Here is a 12,126-nt window from a genome sequence, read left to right as displayed (position 1 = left end):
CCCTGCAAATTAAGGGAATTGTTTGGGGACCCTCAAATCATCATACCTAGTGTCCCCATTGGAAGATTTCCCCCCTATTACTTTTTCTGGGGGAAAACCCAAAATTTGGGATTTTCTTTTACTTTCCTTTTTTTAATGATAATGGTAAACGGACATATAAAGAGGGTGAATCTCCTTAGTGGGGAAGCAATAAAATCCGACAACCATTCTAATACCTCTCCATATCCAAACTAAAAAAAAAAAAAAAGATATCCCTTTAGTTATACTTTAAATGCCCAATCATATGCAGGAATTTTTTAATCCAGTTAGAAGCTCAAACAAGGTCCAGGCTGTTTAGGGTTTGAAGGAAAAGTTCACCTTTTGGAGCATGTTACATGTTCGACCCGTATTTACCCATAACATGTTCCAACTCCTGCTATCTCTCCCCCAAATCCCACCCCAATTTGACAGCAGGTGGGGGAACCTTATCCCCGCAGTTTCAGCTGCAGATGGTTTGTAGTTCTGAATGAACTGTAAGGGCACTGATGAGTGCCTGTGTAATTCATTCACAATCCCTGCAACTTTTAAACTGACAGCCCATATGGAGGTATGGGCTAAAGGCTGCAGGGCTTGTCTGCAGAAGCCTGGCATTGCACCCCATGTCAACTGAGCAGGGTTGCAATGCTTTTCAGGCTCCTGCAGGAAAAACATAATCAATGCACATTTTTTTTTCTGTAAAAATATATGCACTTATTATTTTTTCCTAAAAGGTGAACTTATTATTTAAGTAGATAGAAGTGCTTGTTGGAAAACTTCTACCTATTAGGCAAAATCCTTTATTCTCATTGAGAAGATGGAAGAGAGTAGTGAGTGTGTGTGTGCGCCATTTTTTTATTCTTTTTGTTCCCTGTGATCATTTGCTGACAGTAAGCTTCCAGATTACTACATACAAGTATATGGCCAGCATTACCCCTTGCTCTTTGCCTTAGTAAATACAGCATACTTTCCTATTCTCACTAAGTAAATAAAAGCACAGTAAAACTTATTTTTAATAGCACTACCCTTTTCAGTTCATAAAAAGTTTTCTTAATACCCACACAGTAATATGCTGCATGCAAAATAAATTCAGTTATTAATTTCATAAACCTTTTCAAGCTAATACAATGTCAACAAGAAAGTATGGAAATTAAAAGCACAGCTGTTCTAGAAAACAAACATTTGCTAAAAGTTTATATATATTGCAACATAATTCCCTAAAGCCCCGTACACACGTACCGATGGTCGGCTTACAAATGTTCCTCTTTTCTCCCCGGGATGTCGGTGTCTGCTGAAAAGTGCAAAGACAGCACAAGGACAGCACAAGAATTTTGTCCGCCGACTGCAGAAGTGATGTCATGTAATGGTTAACTTTCCCTGTGTTTTCTATTTTCTGAGCATGCCCAGTCTTGCAAATCTGCGGTCTGTCGGCCGAATTGTGTACTGACAGGCGAACAATCGTCCGTTCTGGTGTCGGCATACAAATATTTTCATGTTTGCACGAAAGACTTTTGTCCGCGGATTGTGCGCAGACATCTGTCGGAGGCACCATACTAACACGCGTACAATCGGCAGATCCTTCGTCCACCGACGTTTGTATGCCGACGATCGGTACGTGTGTACGGGCCTTAAGGCTACACATGTTCACATGTGGGCGCAGCGGATCAGGGCAGAATCACCGCGATTCTGCCCGCGATCTGGAAATCATTGCAAATCACAGGATGCCTGTGCGATGCCCGTGATTTACAATGGCACCCCAAACGCTGTGTGATGTTGCCGCGATTTCCGCCTGCCGAATCGCGATAACATCGCGCAAACAGAATAGGTACAAGAGCTTCTTCTGTGCGTCATGCGTCCCGTGATTCTGTTTGCGCGATGTTACCGCAATTCAGCAGGCGGAAATCGCGGCAACATCGCATAGCGTTTGGGGTGCCATTGCAAATCACGGGCATCGCACAGGCGTCACGCGATTTGCAATGATTTCCGGATTGTGGGCAGAATCGCAGTGATTCTGCCCGTGATCCGCTGCCCCCACATGTGAACATGGCCTAAGTGAGAAGAAAAGTTGCTACAGTCACCCTACTTTGGAACTTATATTTAACTACATTTTCACTTTTCTGGTGTTCTCAGCTATGGGCCCCCTGCCATAGTAAATAATGCTAGTCTTTGCTTTCAGCACCAGGTTCTGGACTTTAGTTTCACCAGGGACACTGCATAGAGATGGTATACCCTCACATGAGTTGACTAGTAGGATTGGAGAAGAGACAGATGGGAATGTACTTATTAGAGATACAATAACCACACTTTTTATCTCCAGACCTGCAGACATTCTATTAACTTGGAAGGATGGGACAAAAAAAGGGTAATTTTTATGTGACCACTATGAAATCACATTTTGGGGAGCCAGGTTTAGGAAACCTAAACATTTGTATGCTTGGAAGCAATTTTATAAACTCTGGGATGATGAGCCACATCGCAGGCCTCAACTTTGAAACCTTTGTTAGTCTTGTGACATTAACACGCCTCTAAATATCAGTGCTGTACATTTTATTAACTATAATTTAGAGTCAATGTATTGGCTTTCTCTCATTGGAAATGGATCATGTGATTGAGAGAACATTTTAATATACATTTAGAGATGTGTGCAGAATCCTATTATGGAATGTAATAATAAATATATAATAATTAATGATAGGCTTTAGTCAGTAGTATACTTCTAGAACCATGTACAATTCTTGAAGTTGGAGGTAAGTTAAGGACAGAAGTTGCCTGGCAAAGAGTCCTCCCTTCAACTTAAGACCTGTCCTTCATAGCATATTGTGATTCTAAAGGTAAACTTTTTATTTTTTTTAAAGAACAAACATGTCATTCTTACCTGCTCTGTGTAGTGGTTTTGTACAGAGCAGCCCCGATCCTCCTCTATTCGGGTCTACGTCCAGCTCTCCTGGCCTCTCCCCTCAAGTGGCTTGTGCATGCTCACGTCCGAGCTAGCACTGTGGGATTGATTTACTAAAGGCAAATAGACACTGCACTTTGCAGTTGCTCCACAGCTTAGTATTAGAGGTAAAGCTTCACTTTGGAAAGAAAACCCAATCAAGAGCAAGAAAAAATAAACCGCTTTTTTGCTTGCACGTGATTGGATGATGGAAGTCAGCAGAGCTTCTGCTCATTTACTAGCCTCTGGAACAACTGCACTTGCAAAGTGCACAGTCTACTTGTCTTTAGTAAATCAGCCCCACCTATTCCCTCCTCACTGGTTGTGATTGACAGCAGGCTCCACTGCTGAGTCTGAGCCAATGAGGAGAGAGAGAGCCAAGAGAGGCTCTGGTCTCCCTTTTCGCTGGATCGAAATCAGGCTCAGGTAAGTATAAGGGGAGGCTGGGGGCGGGAGCTGCTTGCTGAAGGTTTTTTTTTACCTAAATGCATAGAATGCATTAGGTAAAAAACGTTCTGCCTTTAGAACTAATTTAAGGTGGCTTCACATTTTATAATTTGGCTGTACATATCCTGTCTGTCTTAGGGTCACCCTACATGTTACAATCTGACTGTACAATCAACCTTAGATTTACAAAAGCTATATAATATGAGCACCTACTTAATCTAACTAGCCATTCTGTACCCAGGTAGACAACCCCCCCACATGGTTGTTAGTAGAGCTAAAGGAGAGTATAATGTGTGTGGTAAACTTTAAAAAGACTCTGTTTACTTGCCAGTTTAAGGCAAAGTGACAATGTCTTGGTAGTAGCCCCCCTCTTCTCCAATCCCCAATATCCTCCTTGCCAGTGCTCTCTCGTCACGCCTTCCTCCATTGCAGTCACCACTGAAATCTCTAGTGTTTCCTGCTAGGGGAGCAGTGATAGCTCTTCCTCCATCAGATAACAGTGCTCAGGCCTAGAAGGTGGCTGCTAGACCTAAACGCTGGGAAGGAGGCCACACAGGTTCTGTCACCAACTGTGAAAGAGCGCTGGCAAGGTTAGTATCAGGGGTTTGAGGGGGTGGGTTGTGGATAGGGCCTTTACTAGATACTGTCACCGATGTGTCTCCTTAAAATATTCACACACAATACAGTCTGATTGCACAATACAAATAAAAGTTCCCAATAACTATATAATTATGTGGGCTGCCTAAACAGTACATTCAGTTTTTGTCTTCAACCATGTAGTCCTTCAAAATTACTAAGTCAGATTGTGTGTGTGGCCAGTTTTAGTTATTATTGGGTAGCACAGTGGCTGTATAAATATTAGTGCCCATGTAGCTTTGGGATTCTTGTCTCCGCTTCCATTTGGGTTCTATCTTCACAAATTTAGTTTTGTTTTCTTCTATTTGTGTGACTTTTATCTGTGCAATATTTCCCATCACAATCCAAAATGTATACAACAATGAAGAGCAGCGCAACACACTAATGCATTCAATTATAATTTCCTAAAGTGCATGTGCAAACCAAATTAAGTCAATAAACATATATTTAAGTTCATACATATATATGACAATAGGTGAAATCAAAACCCCTCTGGAAGTTCTTCAGCACCACCGTGTCTTCTAAAGCATAGGACTTCAGTGCTCTCCCATCACCAGGTAAATTACATGCTCACCTCCCAACAATAGGTAACTCACTTACCTCTTTAATGTTGTCATCCAGTGGGAGATGAACATGTTATTCACCTGGTGATGGGAGAGCACTGAAGACATATGCTATAGAAGACACTGTGGTGCTGAAGAATTTCTAGAGGAGTTTTGATTTCACCGATTGCCACATATATGTATGGACTTATATATATGTTTAAGGAAATTGATTTGCACTTGCCCTTTAGAAAATTATAATTGAATACATTTGTGTGTTGTTCTGCACTTCATCGTTGCATTCTTGTACATAGTGGGATGGTGGGGTGAATCACTGTTTAGTGTTTCAGCTTGCAACAGCATTTTGTTGTGTGTGTGTATATGTATATATATATATATATATATATATATATATATATATATATATATATATATACACACATACACATATTATTTTTTTCATTTATTTATTTATTTTGTTCAGGGTATGATTTATTCTATATTGATTTTGTAAACATTTAGTTAATGTTCAATTTTTGGGTGCACATATATATTGATCACCTAGCAGCGCTGATTACCTTTTTAACTTTTTGAGAACCCAAAATGTTTTGAGAGGTTTATTGGCTATTATCCAAACTGGCTCTACAGTGTGCTTGTAAAATGGCGATCAGGAATGACTATACTTGCTCTGTTATGCTCTGCATAAAGCTAGCCATAAACGTCACAATCTGGTTATACAAAGAATGTAAAATGATGCAATAAGAGTACACATCTCAACAATTCATTCAAGTTGTATCAAATCAGGCAAGCCTTGGAACTACATAGTTAATGGTAGGTCTGAGGAGCTTTGTACAATTATGCCCCATACACACGTGCAGATTATCTGCAGACTTACCTTTTCTATGTAGTGCAAGGGCCTGCCGGATTGCATACAAATTGAAAGTGTTTAGGTTTGACCTCATATTATATGGTTTTGGTAAGTCTGCAGACAAAAGTCTGCAGATAATCTGCACGTGTGTATGGGGCATTAGATTGTATAGTATATGGTCAGCGTAATATGTGCAAATAAAAGACCAATAATAAAATTAATATTAGGCGTGTGTATCTGAAAAGGGTTGGAGTTTTGTGCAAAGGGGATGTGTTTTTTTTCTTTTTTTTTTTTAACGCAGCAGATAGAACCATGTTTTACAAGGCTGATGACTGTTGGTCTCTTTAAAACACGCAATCTGTGTGTATATATGTATGTATTTATAAATGTGCTTGTGTGTGTGTGTGTGTGTGTGTGTGTGTGTGTATTTATTTCCATATATTATTTTTTGCATTCTGCATCAAAGTCAAGCAGTTAGCAAAGTAGACATCTGTTGTTTGTTTCTTTAGGGGTAAAAGAAACTTGTGTCGCACTGTGCCTACCTATTAACATAATACATCAGCTAGAGGAACATCAGGAGTCCATTTGTAATCTGAACGCTTTGTGACAAATAATAAAAGAATGTAATTATAAGATATGTTCTATTTTAGTGTGAGCCTGGTGACCCAGTTCAGACCTGAAATACGCTGTTGTTGGCGAGCAGAGGGTGGAAATGACAGCTCAGTGCTGCAGCTGATGGGCTATGGCCCTGATAAGGCTAGAATTTTCCTTCCAATACTGCCTTTCTCCCAGCGGGAGCAATTAAACAGGAGCAAGTGACAGCGGAGCCAAAAGACGTCCTCCATGACAGTCTCATGGTTGACCTTGGCTGGTGGAACTTTCTGGAGTTTTCTGTAATGTACAAGGAGGCACTTAGAAAGAGCAGCTGCTCCCAGCTCCTGACATAACCCAACACAAGGGAATATCTATAGTGATGGGGCCAGATAAGCCTAGACCCATTAATAATGCATAGGACAATACTGGGGCACTTCACATGTCCTTCTCTTCTGCACAGACACTTTGTGGAGTTGTAATTTTAGAAGCTCTGAGGTTATAAAAGTTATATAAAGAGTATTACAACAAATTCTCACTTTTATCTCCATTACTTTCCAAGGACCCTTATGCCTCCTGTTACCTATTGCACTATAAGCTGTAATATGAGCAAGACCCACACACCTCCCGTTCACTATTAGAATGTGTGTTGTAGTGAGCAGGGCTCTCACACCTCCTGTTGGTATTAGACTGTAAGCTATAGTGAGCAGGTCCCTATTGGGCTGTAAGCTGTAGTGAGCAGGACCCATATACCTCATGTTTCCTACTGGGCTTTAAGCTGTAGTGAGCAGGCCCCTCATACCTCATGTCTCCTATTGGGCTTTAAGCTGTAGTGAGCAGGCCCCTCATACCTCATGTCTCCTATTGGGCTGTAAGCTGTAGTGAGCAGGCCCCATATGCCTCATGTTTCCTACTGGGCTGTAAGCTGTAGTGAGCAGGCCCCTCATACCCCATGTTTCCTACTTGGCTGTAAGCTGTAGTGAGCAGGCCCCATATACCTCATGTTTCCTACTGGGCTTTAAGCTGTAGTGAGCAGGCCCCTCATACCTCATGTCTCCTATAGGGCTGTAAGCTGTAGTGAGCAGGCCCCTCATACCTCATGTCTCCTATTGGGCTGTAAGCTGTAGTGAGCAGGCCCCATATGCCTCATGTTTCCTACTGGGCTGTAAGCTGTAGTGAGCAGGCCCCTCATACCTCATGTTTCCTACTGGGCTGTTAGCTGTAGTGAGCAGGCCCCATATGCCTCATGTTTCCTACTGGGCTGTAAGCTGTAGTGAGCAGGCCCCTCATACCTCATGTTTCCTACTGGGCTGTTAGCTGTAGTGAGCAGGCCCCTCATACCTCATGTTTCCTACTGGGCTGTAAGCTGTAGTGAGCAGGCCCCTCATACCTCATGTTTCCTACTGGGCTGTTAGCTGTAGTGAGCAGGCCCCTCATACCTCATGTTTCCTACTGGGCTGTAAGCTGTAGTGAGCAGGCCCCTCATACTTCATGTTTCCTACTGGGCTGTAAGCTGTAGTGAGCAGGCCCCTCATACCTCATGTTTCCTACTGGGCTGTAAGCTGTAGTGAGCAGGCCCCTCATACCTCATGTTTCCTACTGGGCTGTAAGCTGTAGTGAGCAGGCCCCTCATACCTCATGTTTCCTACTGGGCTGTAAGCTGTAGTGAGCAGGCCCCTCATACCTCATGTTTCCTACTGGGCTGTAAGCTGTAGTGAGCAGGCCCCTCATACCTCATGTTTCCTACTGGGCTGTGGGCTGTAAGCTGTAGTGAGCAGGCCCCTCATACCTCATGTTTCCTACTGGGCTGTAAGCTGTAGTGAGCAGGCCCCTCATACCTCATGTCTCCTATTGGGCTGTAAGCTGTAGTGAGCAGGCCCCATATACCTCATGTCTCCTATTGGGCTGTAAGCTGTAGTGAGCAGAACCCTATGTATTGTTCTTTTGTGTACATTGTTAAAGACATGCAAAGCTGTAGTGTAAAATGCTATAGAATATGATGATGCTATAAAAATAAATGCTAGCGTCTTTCTTTTTAATGATCCTAGCATGAAATAACTGTATATCTTTATCTTAAGCATATACAGGCAATGTTAGGGGTGTGTCTAATCTGGCATTCTTGCTGTAATGACCTTTGAAGTGCTGCATGGCATAATGGGTGTAAGTCTGCATTTTGTGGTTTATGTACTGACACACGGGAGCACTATATGACTTGACATTTCATCTTTTATTACTATACTGAGGGAGCTTAATTGTCATTCTGCTCTATAGCCTGTGAAGCAGTGCTAGAGGGGGAGGGGGAGCGGGAGTTGCTGTAACATGTTTTAAAGCATCTATAAGGCCTCATTTAGACGTGCAGTTGGGAGGTAGTAAAAATGTGTGGTTTGAGTTGTGTTTTTAGCAGCCCCCCAGCTGCAAATGTCGACAGATGGGGGTGTTTACATGCTGCTGTGGTGATGCTTCCCATCCATGGAAAAAACAACCTAATGTGTTGCAATGTCCACTGTACATGACCCCTTCAAGTGTGTGGGAAAGTGGCGCAGCACCCCACAACTGCATCTAATGTCACACGGTTGCACACACGTTTGTCAGAAAAAAATAGGGCTAAAACCTGCCTGTTTATCACTTCCTGAAAAGTGATCCAAAGGGGAATCGCTCTTCAGAGGAGCAGTGGATTTAGAAACCAGTATAAGTCTACCTTTATCCCAAATCAGAACGTTTTTATAGTTGCACAAACATCAGTGTTAACAACTTGCTGTCCATCCACAGTACATCTACTGCAGACAGGCACCAACTACAGGTTGGGTGATGTACCTGTACATTGCCAAGCACATGTGCACTAGCGCGCCCCCTGGGGCATTCAGTGGGGTGATCCAGTGACTTCTGTGTCCAGATCACTGTGCTCGGTACACAGCTGCTGTAAGTGATGGGGGTATCATGTGATCGCTATGACAAATCAAAGCAATCATTGGATATTATGTAAGCAAACTGTCATGAATGGCTTTCACCAGTCAGTACCCTTGATCACCGCCATACCAGTCATATGATGCTTTACTGCACTAGTGACTGTTAAAAAAAAATGTGTATATATATATATATATATATATATATATATATATATATATATATATATATATATATATATATCTATTTAATTACCTCATTTTCCAAAAATATTGTGACAAAACAATCACAACTCGCCATTCATCTTACTAAATACCTTGGACTGTCTACTTCCCAAAAAGGGGTCATTTAGGGGTTATTTGTACTGTCCTGGCATTTTAGGACCTCAAGAAAAGACTGTCAGTTGCAACAGAAACGTGTGGGGTTTTTTTTTTCTTCAAAATTTTTGGTTATTTTTTTTTTTCATTTATATAGCAAAACATGAAAAAATCCAGTAGTGGTTAAATACCACCAAAAGAAAGCTCTATATGTGTGTAAAATAATATAAAAAAATATATATATATTAATTTTTTTTTTATCTGCATACTGTGTTGCATGACCGAGCAACAAAAATGGTTCTGGTCTTTAAGGGGGTAAAACCTTTCAGAGGTCACGTGGTTAGTGGGAAGAAGACAGCAACTGTAGCTTGGTCATTGTGCAAATGAAAAATCTCTGCAGGTGTAGTAAGATCACCTTGTTCTCTTTTCTGCAGTTTATGCTAATGTAATCCTTTTGCAATGTCTTTACATGTAGTAAGTTCGCTTAAATAATTCTTGGTGTCAGAAAGCCAATCATTTACAGGTCTTCTTTTTATAGAAAGTAAGTGCAAAAATTTATTTTTACCCTTTATTACCCGTGGCATATTTTATTTAAATGTACACATTTTTTTAAAAATGGATTATTTTTTAAATAATTCTGGATGTATCCAGTGATACCCCCAGTGATATATTCTAATGTTAAGTACTGTGCTCACTGCTACTATTACTACACAGGCTTGGAGGAAATAAAGTTTTCACTATATCTTTTATGTACTAAATGTGTCCCCTGCCTCCATTTGTGTCTGGGTGACAGATCTACCTAGTTAAGAAAACAAGGGTGGAGCTTATCAAGTGTACTGTCACTTGTTTAGGTCTATTTGGTGGGCAAAAAGCAATATGTATAGATTTTATTAACGTACGTGTGTGTGTGTGTGTGTGTGTGTGTGTGTGTGTATGTATATATGTATGTGTGTGTGTATATTTATATCTTTGTTTATACCGCAGTCTTTATACTTCCATACGAAGTATACACTGAGTCAATAATTTGAAGCTGTGAAGAAACTGGGAACTCTACACTTATAATCCGCTAAACTAGTATCCAGCTAAGTTGGGGGGCCCTCACCCTCTGTCCCTCTTTCCTCCATAAATCTTCTTTATGAGTGATGTTCAATTAAAAAATGTTTTATAGTATTGTTTGCTTTATGAGTAATGCAAATATGGTAATGGATTACAAAACAAAAGTAAGGGAAGGTCAAGTTATTTTCTGGGTCTTTTTTTTACCCAATTAATTTAAAAAACATAAATTAATTCAGTTTCAATGGGCAGGCAATGCTACTACTTTTTGTGCTATAACTTTTTTTATTTTTTACAAATGATGCTGGCGCCTGTATATGCTCAATGAGATGTTCATCTAATTATTTTTTTCCCCCCGGGAAGTAGAAGGATAGTGTTGATCTGTTACCTAAAAAATGTGTCTACCCTCATCTTGGAAAGCAGTGATAAATGTCCATGTATATTGGGCTTTACTTTATTATTCACCCTAAGAAAATTTTGGATTAATAAAAAGGAAAAAAAAAAAAAAAAAAAAACAATAATCTGAGGGATAGTAGTCTGTATGACCTGAAATGACTTCCCTGGCCTTTTAACAATGTAAATTATTCTCAGTTGTAGCTGCAAAAGCTTGATCCTCTCTGACCTATTAGTAGAGGGAGATGGCACCAGGAAAGGTTATTTGTTAAATCACGCAAGGCATGCTAACATCTATTTGTCACTAATTACATGTCATACATTGCCACACTGCATTTCAGCCTCTCCAATCTCATTAAGTGACAGGAACTGCCAGGATGCTGTCGGGATAAGCTTACCTCCCATTCACTGGAGAAGTCAATTTGAGTCTGCTAGACTTATCAATACAGTGGTATACTGTCAACCCTATAAGGCAGTGGTCCTCAACCCTGGTCCTCAGGGCCCACTAACAGGCCAGGTTTTCAAGATAACCGAAATACATCCCAGGTGATATAATTTGCTGCTCAGTGATTGCAGTATTCTAGTCTGCATCACCCCAAGGTAATACTTAAAATCTGGCCTGTTAGTGGGCCCTGAGGACCGGAGTTGAGGACCACTGCTATAAGGTGTTCAGTGGCTGCTGAGGAGTTATTTATCTAGTGGTTTATTATATATTTTTAAGGAGACCAGTGGGGAGATGCCCGTAGTCTCCATACTTGTTTTGGCTGCATTGAGGTGGATCCACACCTGGTGCTAGTTAATGCAATTTTAGCAGTAGAAACACCTCAAACTGAGTGGGAGCAAAGCCATGAACTAAAAAGAAATAAAGCCCAGGGATACATCAACCAAACAAAAGACTCAACTTGCCAACCCCCACCTACATATCATACCACTGCAGCATGAATAGACCATTTTACAGTTTTGTCTTTTCTACTTCAGTGTTCTCTTTTTCAGAAGCATTTGCTCTTGAAAAAGTTAAAAGGCATTTCTTGGGGATACTATTTAAGGAACAGGGGACAGTTTTCCAACCAATATAATTGTGTCATCACTAGCTGTCTCTGTTGCCTGCCATGTGAGTGAGCTGTCTTAGTGGGTCTAGAGAATTTGTTATTTAGGCAGTTTCAGGAGACCGCTGATGGGAGTTGTGTTTAAAGCACACCAATGCCAATAACATTCTAACTGAGGATGATTTTAGTGCATTGTGAGATCTCACTTTTAAGACCTACTCAGGTCTTTGGTTATTACTTTTTGATTATATTGTTATATTCTGCATCTCAGAACATCACCGAAAGTGATAACTAATTCCTTACCAGTTAGCTTCTTTATAGCGACCATAATGCAAAGGAATGGAGTAAAGCAAAAACAGCACGGCTTAGGTAATATGAG

General features: G+C 40.8%; 1 protein-coding gene across 2 annotated transcripts in view; it reads right to left on the bottom strand.

Annotated features, from left to right (window-relative positions):
• Positions 1–12,126, bottom strand: part of OLFM1 (olfactomedin 1) — a 122,034-nt gene that overhangs the window by 56,436 nt on the left and 53,472 nt on the right. The window lies entirely within an intron of this gene.

This window comes from Pelophylax lessonae (genome assembly GCF_965119305.1).
Source record: "Pelophylax lessonae genome assembly, chromosome: 7".
Lineage (NCBI taxonomy): Eukaryota > Metazoa > Chordata > Amphibia > Anura > Ranidae > Pelophylax > Pelophylax lessonae.
Note: the sequence above shows the minus strand (reverse complement) of the source record. Positions and strands in the feature narration are given on the sequence as shown.